This window comes from Brachyhypopomus gauderio, chromosome 6, assembly GCF_052324685.1.
Source record: "Brachyhypopomus gauderio isolate BG-103 chromosome 6, BGAUD_0.2, whole genome shotgun sequence".
Taxonomy (NCBI): Eukaryota; Metazoa; Chordata; class Actinopteri; order Gymnotiformes; family Hypopomidae; genus Brachyhypopomus; species Brachyhypopomus gauderio.
Genome location: NC_135216.1, coordinates 19,095,673 through 19,107,488, shown reverse-complemented (window position 1 = coordinate 19,107,488; position 11,816 = coordinate 19,095,673).

The window sequence follows — 11,816 nt, the reverse complement described above, 5'->3', positions numbered from 1 at the left end:
GGGCACTAACGAGGGGGCGTGACAGACAGAGGGAGGAACGAATGGGAGCGGGGAGCTAGGCGGGACCAGGGAGGAGGGAGGGGCTGGACGTGACAAACGCTGGATGTGTTCCAAGATAAATCCAAGATAAAAACACATGTATTTGGCCAGGATTTTGGTTAGACATTGTTTTGTAGGTTCCGTAAATGTAGCCTGTTTTATTTTCTTTTATTCTTATTTTCTTATTTTACTTTCTCTCAATTGAATGTTTTCTAGTTTTTTACTTATTCTTCTTTAATTCTTCATTATTTTATCCTAATCTTATTTGTTTTCTTTAAAATCATTCTGTCATGACTCCTCCCGAGTGTCAGTTTTGTTGTTTATGTAACCATATCCGTGCTGTCAGTCTAGTCCATTCCAGTATTTTGTTACCCCGCCCCTCAGTAGTGAATTATATTATATTTTGTTGGCAATGATCCTCCCAAAGCTGATAGACCTCGGGTTGTAATAACAACTACAGAAATAAAATTGCCTTGCCTCGTACTACGACCTGTGACACCACAAAGGTGAACTCAGGGGTCGCACATATGCTGTTTGTGGAAAACTCCCTGCTGGAGTCAGCGTTGTGACGTCAGCTGTGATGCACCATGCATTTGCGTGCTTTCATTACTAACTTTCAGTGTGCTTCGCTAGCGGACACTTGCTGTGTTGCTCCAGCGCGTTGTTGAAATTGAATGTTCTTTGTGTGCACGTGTGCGTTGATGATAATGGACCACACACACACACACACACTGTAATGCCTGGAAATAAATAAACCTTTCAATAAGTTATCACCTGAAGTTGCAGCTGTTCTCTGACCGGAGCACATGGTCCGTGGGTGGGCGACTAGCCATCAACGTACACGTCCGTCACAAGTGGTCCTTCGAGCCGGATAGCTCCACCCACGGCACTATGGCGACCTTCCAAGGTGATGACAGAGAGGACGACGTCCAAGCCCGTCCCCAGAGAGTGAGACAGCTCCCATGGCATCTTGGGGACTACGAACTTGTTTTCCCAGCCAAACAGCTGCCTCCCTTTGAGCGACACCTCCATCAGGCTACAGAGAGTCAATCTGCTAGCCAGCTAGTGCCTGCCGACTTCGTCACGCCTGTTCCAACTTTGCAGAGGACAGATAAAGAGGAGCAATTGCATCGTATTGAAGCCCGCTGCAACGACCTTACCTAACAGTTACAGGAGTTGCGGTTTGTGATGGACAGCACCAAACACCTGCCCTATTCACAAAGTGCTCCAGCGTATCAGCCCTCCTATCCTCCATGTTACCATCATTATCCTCCACAGTACACTAGCTTGCCAAGGCTAACCCTAGACAGCCCTGCTGGCAGCCATCGGTCAATACCAGTGCACACCCCCGCCTGCTACACTACCGCAGCCAGGGAAGAACCCCTTCAGCAGCCAGTGTCACAGGGTGGTTCCCCGTCAGGACAGCCCGGCTTTCTGCCTCAGACTGGAGAGCCACGTGCACAAGACCAAGCCATGCTCACCCAGCCAGTCCACCAGGCCTCGGCACAAGTGCCCATGGAGGATGGATGGATCTCCCACTTCAACTCTGCACTTTATACCCCACATCGACAGGATGGATGTCCACCATGGCCTGTGTCACAGCCCATTATGCCTCAGGCTCTGCCAGCACAGTCAGTAAACCATCCACTTCCTGTCCCACCGCGTGATCCTATTCCTCGGCCTACTCAGCATTCACTTCCTCCATCAACACAATATCAGTCATGCCCTCAGTACCCTGCCTATCCTCCTGAAGTTTACCCATCTGGAGGGTACTACCCTTATTATACATCACTCCCGCCAGCTACTCACATGTTTCAGATGCCACCACCAGCACCCTACGGGCAACCTGTCCCACCACGGGGCCCAACAGCTCCAGGCATCCTGGAAATGGCCATTGCTTCTTCCTACGGCATTCCAAAGCCCAAGCTTATCCCGTTCAGCACTGGCAAGGAGAGTGACTTCATCATGATGAAGAAAGGTCTGGACAGTGTGTTAAGTCCACATAAACACTTAACCGAGGACTACAAGTACCAAATACTTCTTGACCTTCTCAAACTGCCAAACGCCTATCAGGTGGCCAAGAGGTATGTGAACACCATATAGTAGTGCCATGCATGCCCTCGAACAGCGCTATGGTCAACTGCGCCAGCTTGTCCAAGGAGAGCTGAAAGCTATCCTGAACTCTCCCCCTATCAGGCCTGGTGACCCACAGGCCTTAGAGGACTTCTCATCTGCTGTTAGCACTTTAGTGGGACTGCTGAGCACTATTGATGGTCCCTCTCGAGCTGAGCTGAGATGTGGCTCTCACGTGGACACACTGCTGAGTAAGCTACCCGCCACGTACAGAGACCGGTTTGCTGAGCACTGCATATCCAAGGGGATCATCTGCAGTGGCAGTGATCAGACATACACGCTTCCAGATTTTGCACATTGGCTTGAACGCAAGGCTCAAGCTATACAGGTGGCGAGACGTGCTACTGAAGCCTCCAAACCTGAAGTCACGCAGCCCGAACGCAAGAACAAGACTGCCAAGCCCCAGCAGTCTAAGTCCGCCACTATCTACGTGACTAACCAACCTGAAAGCTCGGAGTCACCACAAAGTTCTGTCACCTCTACAGTCAGTTCCAACCCCGGTCAGGCCTCCAAGAAGCGAGAGCGCTTTAAGCCTTATTGCCCCTACTGTTCAAACCAAGAACACTACCTCAGTGCTTGTACAGAGTTCGCCAAACTCAGTACAGCTGAGAAAGGAGCTTTGATCAAGGAGAAGAGTAAATGCTGGCGATGTGGGCGTGAACATAAGCCGGAGAGCTGCACCTTGAAGAAGCCATGCTCCGCCTGCAACAAGCAACACCTTCTTGTCCTGCACGAAGTGGCAACCAAAGCCTGCCAGACCCCTTCACGAGTACTGCATCCTCCAGCATGGTGTATGTAAGCCAGTCCAGTCACTCCAGGCGCGTCATGGTAAAGGTTATTCCTATTCAGCTGCACAGCGGCGACAAAACACTGGATACTTACGCCGTACTGGATGATGGGTCTGAAAGAACAATTCTTCTTCCCGCCGCTGCCAGGCATCTTGGTCTGCAAAGGGAGGATGAAGTTTTATCACTCCACACCATCAGACAAGATGTGGTGAAGCTTAATGGAGCATCAGTGTCATTTGAGGTATGCAATCCGAACGACACTCGGGTGAAATACGCCATCACGCCTTCACTGCAGAAGAGCTCAGTCTTGCAGAGCAGTCCTGCCCTGCAGAGAGGCTCAAGAAGAGGTTTGACTACCTCCTTAGTGTTCCAGTGTGAGGCTTTAGCGTAGTCCAGCCTTCACTCCTCATCGGTTCCGATCACCCACACCTGATCACTCCTGTACGTCCAGTACTGAGTGGACCTCAAGGCGGTCCAGTCGCTGTGTGTACCCTACTGGGATGGACCATACAGGGACCTACCAACTTCCTACAAACCCCCTCCAAGGAGACGTCATGTCTCCATGCAGCGTTCCACTCTCAATCGAGACCTACTCAGGCATGTTGAGATGCTCTGGCAAGTTGATACCTTACCGTTCCGGTCTGAGAAGGAGGCGAAGGAGCTCTCCATGCCCCGTCTCGAGCTCAGTGCTGCGCTGACCGGAGCTCAACTTGCCAAACTGCTACACTCTGAGCTCACCCTAACCCTGAGGTCCACAATCATGTGGTCAGACTCCACCACCGTGCTTAGTTGGATCCGGTCTGACTCAGCTCAGTACAAGGTGTTCGTCGGAACTCGTATAGCTGAAATCCAAGAGCACACCGATGTCAGTGACTGGAGGTACGTTCCCTCCGCCCAGAACCCTGCAGATGACATCACTCGGGGGAAGTCACTTCATCAACTAGCTCAACCCAGCCGCTGGAACAGTGGACCTGCTTTCCTGTATGAACCCCCTAGCCATTGGCCGGAGAATTTAGCGGAGAGAGTGGGGGATACAGTAGAGCTCAGGAAATACACGTTCTGCGGACAGCTTGCAGTGTCCGACACCTGTCCCGATCCACTACAGTACAATAGTTGGTCTGACCTTGTAGACACCACTTACCAGTCTCAACACGGGGCGGCAGCGACCTCCATGTCCGCTTCAGCTCGCATAGACACAGAAGTAGCTCTCCTGAAGCGAGCGCAAGCTGACAGCTTCCCTGAGGAACTCAGCGCCCTGCAACATGACTGCCCTATCCGACCGAGCAGCCGCCTCATATCACTCTCACCGGAGTACGATTGTACTCTTGGTCTCATCAGAGTGGGAGGACGCCTCCGTAAAGCTGACGATCTACCCAAAGACTCAATTCACCCAATTGTCCTTGCACCAGACCACCCCATCATGGAACTCCTGGTGAAGGACTACGACAACCATCTCCTACATGCCGGTCCGGAGAGAGTTTTTGCAGAAATCAGGAGAGCGTACTGGATCCTTAGAGGTCGTCAAGCCATCAGGAAGCACCAACGACACTGCGTTGCGTGTCGCAGATGGCGAAGCAAGCCTACGACGCCCAAGATGGCTGACCTACCTGCGGCGCGCCTCCGACTCAATAAGCCTCCATTCTGGTCCACCTGAGTGGATTGCTTCGGCCCGTACATTGTCAAGATAGGACGGCGGCAAGAGAAACGTTGGGGCATCATTTTCAAATGTCTCACGTCCCGCTGCGTCCATCTCGACCTGATGCCAAGTATGGACACGGACTCCTTTCTCCTTGCCCTCCGCCGCTTCATAGCGCGCAGGGGCAAGCCCTATGAGATACTCTGCGACAGAGGCACCAATTTCCGTGGTGGCGAGAAGGAGCTCCAGCAAGCGTTTGAAGCACTTGACACACATCGCTCAAGGAACAGCTGGCCAAACAGTGCATCCTGTTCAGATTCAACCCCCCTCTCGCTCCACATTTTGGGGGAGCGTGGGAGAGGGAGATTAGATCAGTGAAGGCCTCCCTCCAGACTGTCCTGAAGGACCAAGTCCTCCCAGAGGAAGTCCTAATGACTGTGCTCATAGAAATTGAGGGCATCCTTAATTCTAAGCCCCTCGGCTACGCATCCTCTGACTTGGCCGATCTTGACCCGATCACCCCTAATCTTCTCCTCATGGGGCGGCGAGATGCTTCACTGCCCCAGGCAGTCTACGGCTCCAGTGACTTGCTGGGACGACGCAGATGGCGACACAGCCAGGTGCTTGCCGACCACTTCTGGGGTCAGTTCATCCACAAGTATCTGCCTAGTCTACAGCCCCGCCAGAAGTGGAGAACTGCTACACCAGACTTAGCAGTAGGCACCATTGTCATGGTGCTCGACCCACAGCTCCCGAGAGCACTGTGGCCCATTGGGCGCATCACCCGTATCATTCTCAGCGATGACGGTAAAGTCCGCGCTGCAGAGGTGGACATCAAGGGTAATCCCTACACCCGTCCTGTCACCAAGCTGGTCGAGCTGCCGGAGATGCCGGACGATAGTAAACCCAGCGCATGCTAATCAAAAACAACAACAAATCAACAAATCAAGTTTTATTGGTCACATGCATGGTCGTACTGTGTACAGCTCAACAGTGAAATGCTTTGCAGACTGTCCGTTCACATTTTAGGGAGAAAGAAAAAAATAAAAAAATAAAAATAATAATAATAATAATGGGGGGGCATTGTCAACAGGATAGAATACTTTAAAATTGAAAAATATAAATAGTGTAATAGTGTGTAATAGTGCAAAAATGTAATAGTGCAAAAATATGCAACGTTTCAGTGTAAATATAAATATATGTGCAATTTTTTAAAAATGTGCAATTTAAGAAATGTGCAAGTGTGTGCATTCAATTAAATTGTTCATTAGTGCAGGTTTGTATTAATGTCAATGTCTGGAGTTCAGGGCACGGATGGCCTGCGGGAAAAAGCTCCTCCTCATTCTCTCTGTGTTTGTCCTCAGAGCGCGATAGCGTCTTCCTGACGGCAACAGAGAGAAGAGTCCATTGTTGGGGTGGCTTGGGTCCATCACAATCTTTCTGGCCTTGGTCCAGCATCGGTTGTTGTAAATGTTCTGCAGGTCAGGCAGCTCTGCTCGGATGATGCGTTCAGCTGAACGTACCACCCTCTGTAGAGTTCGTCTGTCCTGCTGGGTGCTGTTACCAAGCCAGGCTGTGATGTTCCCAGTTAGGATGCTTTCTATGGTGCAGGTGTAAAAGTTTTTCAGTACCTTGGAGGGCAGTCTGAAGTCCCTTAAGCGTCTCAGATGGAAGAGACGTTGACGAGCCTTCTTTGCCACGACGTTGGCATGACATGTCCATGACAAGTCCTGCGAGATGTGGACCCCAAGGTACTTAAAACTCTCCACTCTTTCCACCATGGTCCCGTTGATGGCCACAGGATGGTAGGTCCTCACCTGCTTCTTCCTGTAGTCCACTATCAGCTCCTTTGTTTTGCTGACGTTGAGAAGGAGGTTATTTCCCTGGCACCAGTCCTCCAGGTGTTTAATTTCCTCCAGGTAGGTTGTCAGATCCAGCAGAGACTTTCCTTTTCTACGTATTCGCTCTACGAATCCGGGGGCGGCTGTGGAAAACTCCCTGCTGGAGTCAGCGTTGTGACGTCAGCTGTGACGCACCACGCATTTGCGTGCTTTCATGACTAACTTTCTGTGTGTTTCGCTAGCGGATACTTGCTGTGTTGCTCCAGCGCGTTGTTGAAATTGAATGTTCTTTGTGTGCACGTGTGCGTTGATGATAATAGACCACATACACACACACACACGCACACGCTGTAATGCCTGGAAATAAATAAACCTTTCAATAAGTTATCACCTGAAGTTGCAGCTGTTGTTGTTGTTCTCTGACCGGAGCACATGGTCCGTGGGTGGGCGACTAGCCATCAACGTACACGTCCGTCACACTGTTACAATGTCCTGTGTTATGTCGGACGGAGAGTCCACAAAATAATAGCAAGACACGGAAGCCACGGTTGGAGGGATCAAGTGTATGGCATATAACAGCCAGTACAATACACAACCCTTCAGCCCTGGGCAATGGGCTATGAGCGGTGATGAAATAAAACAAAAACAAAAACCACCTATCTTAAACCCTACACCAGAGGTGGGACCAAGTCAGTGTTTTGCAAGTCTCAAGTAAGTCCAAGTCTTTATACCTCAAGTCCCGAGTCAAGTCTCAAGCAAAGACACTCAAGTCAAGTCAAGTCTCGAGTCAAGACAGGCAACAGTCAAGTCAAGTCCCAAGTCTGAAACTTGGAATTTCAAGTCCTTTCGAGTCTTTTTTTTTTTTTTTTTACCAATGTTGCAGGTATATTTTAAATGTAAATAATAGACATGCGTTCTTTTTTAAATCTGTATTCTCCTCAAATCTTGATAAAAACATGTGCAACTGAAAACACGAAGTATAAAAAAAATTAAAATTACACCTCTTTATTGCACAGTTCAATTTGTTAAACTTAGCTGCAAAAATATTCATACTTTAAACTACAATTTTCCAGAAATAAATATTCTGTGAAAAAGTCATAAGTAGAACTCCATGTTCAAATAAAAAGTGCTGATATTTTCACAGTACAATACAAAGAACCATAACAGCATTTTCCCTCTCTTCTCTTATCTGGTTTCTTGGAGAACATGTGTGAGTGACACAAGACAAACAAATATAAGAACTGAACAATTAACAGGAATCTACAACTTTAGACATTTCAGTAAACTATTCTGCATTGCATTTGCTGGCCAAAAGTCTGTATGTCATTTGTGCACGATGAATGATGTCCCCATAGCTGAAAACTCGCTCCACTTTTGTCAATATATTTTTTTCTCAACGTAGATGTCTTCAAATACACAATCCATGCTGAGATAGAACTGGATATTATGATGGTGACAGAGAGAGGCTCTCTTCCCCGAGTTCAGATACAGAACCCAGGGTTGCCAACTCTCACGCATTGAGCGTGAGACACACGCATTTGACTGTCTTCACACGCTCTCACGCCACACATCCGATTTCTCACGCCGGAAACTAATCTAGTTTATTTACCTCTGATCCACATCTATGATTCAATGAGTTACTAGTTCGCTCTGGCACCAACCACTGGCGATCGATCGATCGCGATATAATACTTAATTTGTGTCAATTTTACACCCCGCCCGGTAAAAATTTACGTTCGCCAACCCCCCATTTGATTGGTTGTGCTGCAGCTCATGCACACACACACGTACAGAGTGTGGAAAAGCAGAGGACCGGTCTGCGTCAGAAGGACGGAAATGAAATTAATGGGGCGCACTTTATAAATATTAATATGCGCTTTAAAATTTAGATTTGGGGTAAAAAAAAATCAAGTCTTTGCAAGTAAACAGGTTCAAGTCCAATTCAAGTCCCAAGTTATTGGTGTAAAAGTCCAAGTCAAGTCTAAGTCTCTGAATATTTTTTCAAGTCAAGTCAAAAGTCTTAATATTAATGACTCGAGTCTGACTCGAGTCCAAGTCATGTGACTCGAGTCCCCACCTCTGCCCTACACCTTATCTCCTAAACAACCCATCTCATACAACAGACAAAACCCCTCTCAACATTAACCTACTATGCAAATACAATAAACACCACTGCTGCTTACCTGAGGTGTCTAGACAAGAGTTCACCTACGTGGTGTTAAATGTAGGAGTGCACTCATCTAATCTTGCCCAACCCAGAGCAGACAAAAGAGTAACAAACAAACAATCACCTCTACTCAGTACAACATAACCAAAGAAAAAGACTTTAAACATGGGACACTTTAAACATGGGAGTGTACATGGAATCACACAGAAGCACAGCAGCACAAACACCATGACTCCCCCCATGCCCTCTTCTCTCTCCTCGTCTTCATCTGCTTTTATCCATTAGTCTTAATTGTAGCCCCGCCTCCACTCAGATGAGCTTGCAAAATAGGAGTCACAAGCTGCATGCACACACAACCCATACCAGAAGGGCTTACCAGGTCTTGGCACGTAACACCTCGACAGTCCTTTATACTGTAAAATGCACCTCTGATCAGCACATTCTTTAAAACAGCTCAGATTGATCTAAAGCTTCTCACACTACTCCATCAGTGAAAGTCATGATTCACCTAAACATCACTTCAGGAGAAATTTACCAAAAGCATCTAAAAATATGTCTCAAATTTGCTTTAAAGGTTATGACAACTGGTACAGCACTTGAATGTAATGACTTATGCTATGAACTAATGCCGAGGTGTTTAGCAGAGCAGGAGTACACAGAACCTGTCTGACTCTTTCATCTACTGCCATGCCACAAAATTTTGATCCACATGACAAAAGTTATTGAAAACATAGGAAACAGACAGTTGTATAAAATCATAAATTGTCTTCATTATGTGCATCAGTGGTTCCCAAACTTTTTCTGCCGTGCCCCCCTTTAGTAGATGAGAATATTTTTGTGCCCCCCCCCCTACACACACACCCCCATATTGACACATGTGCACATGTTTTACTTCCAAGCTCCGCGCCCCACCTAGGGGGCACGCCCCCCACTTTAGGAACCACTGGACTAGATGATGTTGAAGTAATATTTGAGAAATTAAATTCTGAAATGCAAAATACACCAAATCGACTGTAATCGACAGAAAAACTGTAAAAGCCTGTTAGGAACAGATCCTGTGAGGAACACAGCCTGTTAGGAACACAGCCTGTGAGGAGCAGAGCATAATTTCAGACATAATGGGAGCCTTTTCTACATAGTTAGATACCTGTTTATTACCAGAATATTCTGGTATTAAAGCCTTAATCTTCATGTATCCACTTGATAGCTTGTGCTGTTCGCTTAGCTTGAGTACACCCTGGTATTTATGTCAAACGCGCATGTGCGTTAGATGAAAACAATGCTTCTCAGTCAGGACAAGATCATTTCAATAAACAATTTGTCAAGTTTACTCTCAAAATGGCAGGGAAAAAATTAGGGAAAAAATTCACAGCAAAACAGAAATATGAAGATGAACAGAGGACGTTTTTAACAGTAGGCAGAGTAGGCAGCCCTGACCAAGGGAGCAGTTGGGGTTAGGTGATTTGCTCAAGGGCACCTCAGTCATGGCCTTATGATATGGGCATGAGAATCGAACTCAGGACCCTCTGGTCACAAGACCGGTTCCCTATCACCAGACCATGACCGCCTCGACACTGTTAGTGTGTGACATTTATAATAAATCTGAGCAGAGGTCCCTCACTCTCTCTCTCTCTCTCTCTCTCTCTGTGTGTGTGTGTGTGTGTGAGTGAGAGAGAGAGAGAGAGAGAGAGAGAGAGAGAGAGAGAGAGAGAAAGGGATGGGTGATGTTCAAGCATGCCCATGTGTAAGATGTTGCTCATTGCTGTAACACAGTACAAAATGGCTCTTGATCTCTGACGGGTTGACCACCCCTGCTTTAATGCTTTGATCTTTTAGGCATGGAGGCGAGGATAGCTGGTAAACCAAAAGTCTGTTTCAGTTTGCTTCCTCATTATGTCCAAGATATTTTGATTATCTGACACACTGTCTGAATTAAGGGGAATTTGTTATGTCCATGGGTACATGTATCTGGTGCTTTTCCTTATGCATGTATGTTCAGTGTCTTTCTCTCTAGACTGTGTAGGGGTTTGCACAGTAGCGAACCGTGACCATTAAACCTGGGCCCGCTACACCCCCCAAATTTTTTTTTCCTCTCCTAATAAACTGCATTAAAGAATAAAGAAAAAACCGAGATGACAGTATAGCTTTAGAAACGCAATAAACAATAACATTTGTACTAGATGACTTGTTAAGCAAAATAAGTTTCCAAACAAAATAAGGTTCACAGCTCCGTGGTTCTCGGAAGCGGAATATGTAAACGAGGACGTCAAAGGACTGAATCGAAACTAGCTAGCGGTGGTAGGCTAACGACAGCTAGCGTCGCCACAGCGGGTGGAAATTATCATACAGTTAAGCCCGCCCACTAAGAAGGAAGATATGATTGGTCAATTTTACTGTCATTTGAAACTGGTATTGCGCTGAATTATAACTGCCAGGCCCTCTGTAAACGAACAGCGGGCATCACAGTCCTGATAGGGGGAGACACAGGCTCACAGGCTTCCACTTAACCCCTCACCTTCCAACACAGATTGAATAGACAAGGGCAAATAATTTATTTGCTTATATTTTTGTAATTGTTTAGATGTCGATTGTAAAACTGTAAGTAGATAAAATAAAATTGGATAATTATATATATAATGTTTTAAGAATATTTTAGGCCCTCTGAGAGGGCGTAGAGGGCCCTGACGGTTCCCCACTGGGTTTGCAGGCAGAGGCTTGTTTTCGCAGAGCGTGTGCCGCGGGGAACAAAGACCCAGAAGGCACAAATCAATGGAATGTGTACACTGTTAGAATGTGGTGAAAAGCATCTATAAAAGCGGATCAGTCGTTTGCGCCAGCGGCATGGTGGGTAGGTGCCAAACCTAGACTGGGAAATAACAGTATGAGTGTTCTTAGAGGGAACATTTTATATACATTATGCTAGATCCACAAAGTTTACTGGATTACTGGATGTGGACTGACTACACAAGGTGTCTGTAAAGCCGGCCCCAGTAGCGGTATTAACACGGAAAAGTATCGGCATCTTACGTAAAGGTTAAGCTGGCATATGCCATTGACATCGGCATCTCACGTACAGATGTCAGTGGTATGTGCCATTGACATCGGCATCTTACGTACAGATGTCAGTGGCATGTGCCATTGACATCGGCATCTTACGTACAGATGTCAGGCATCTTACGTACAGATGTCAGGCATCTTACGTACAGATCTTA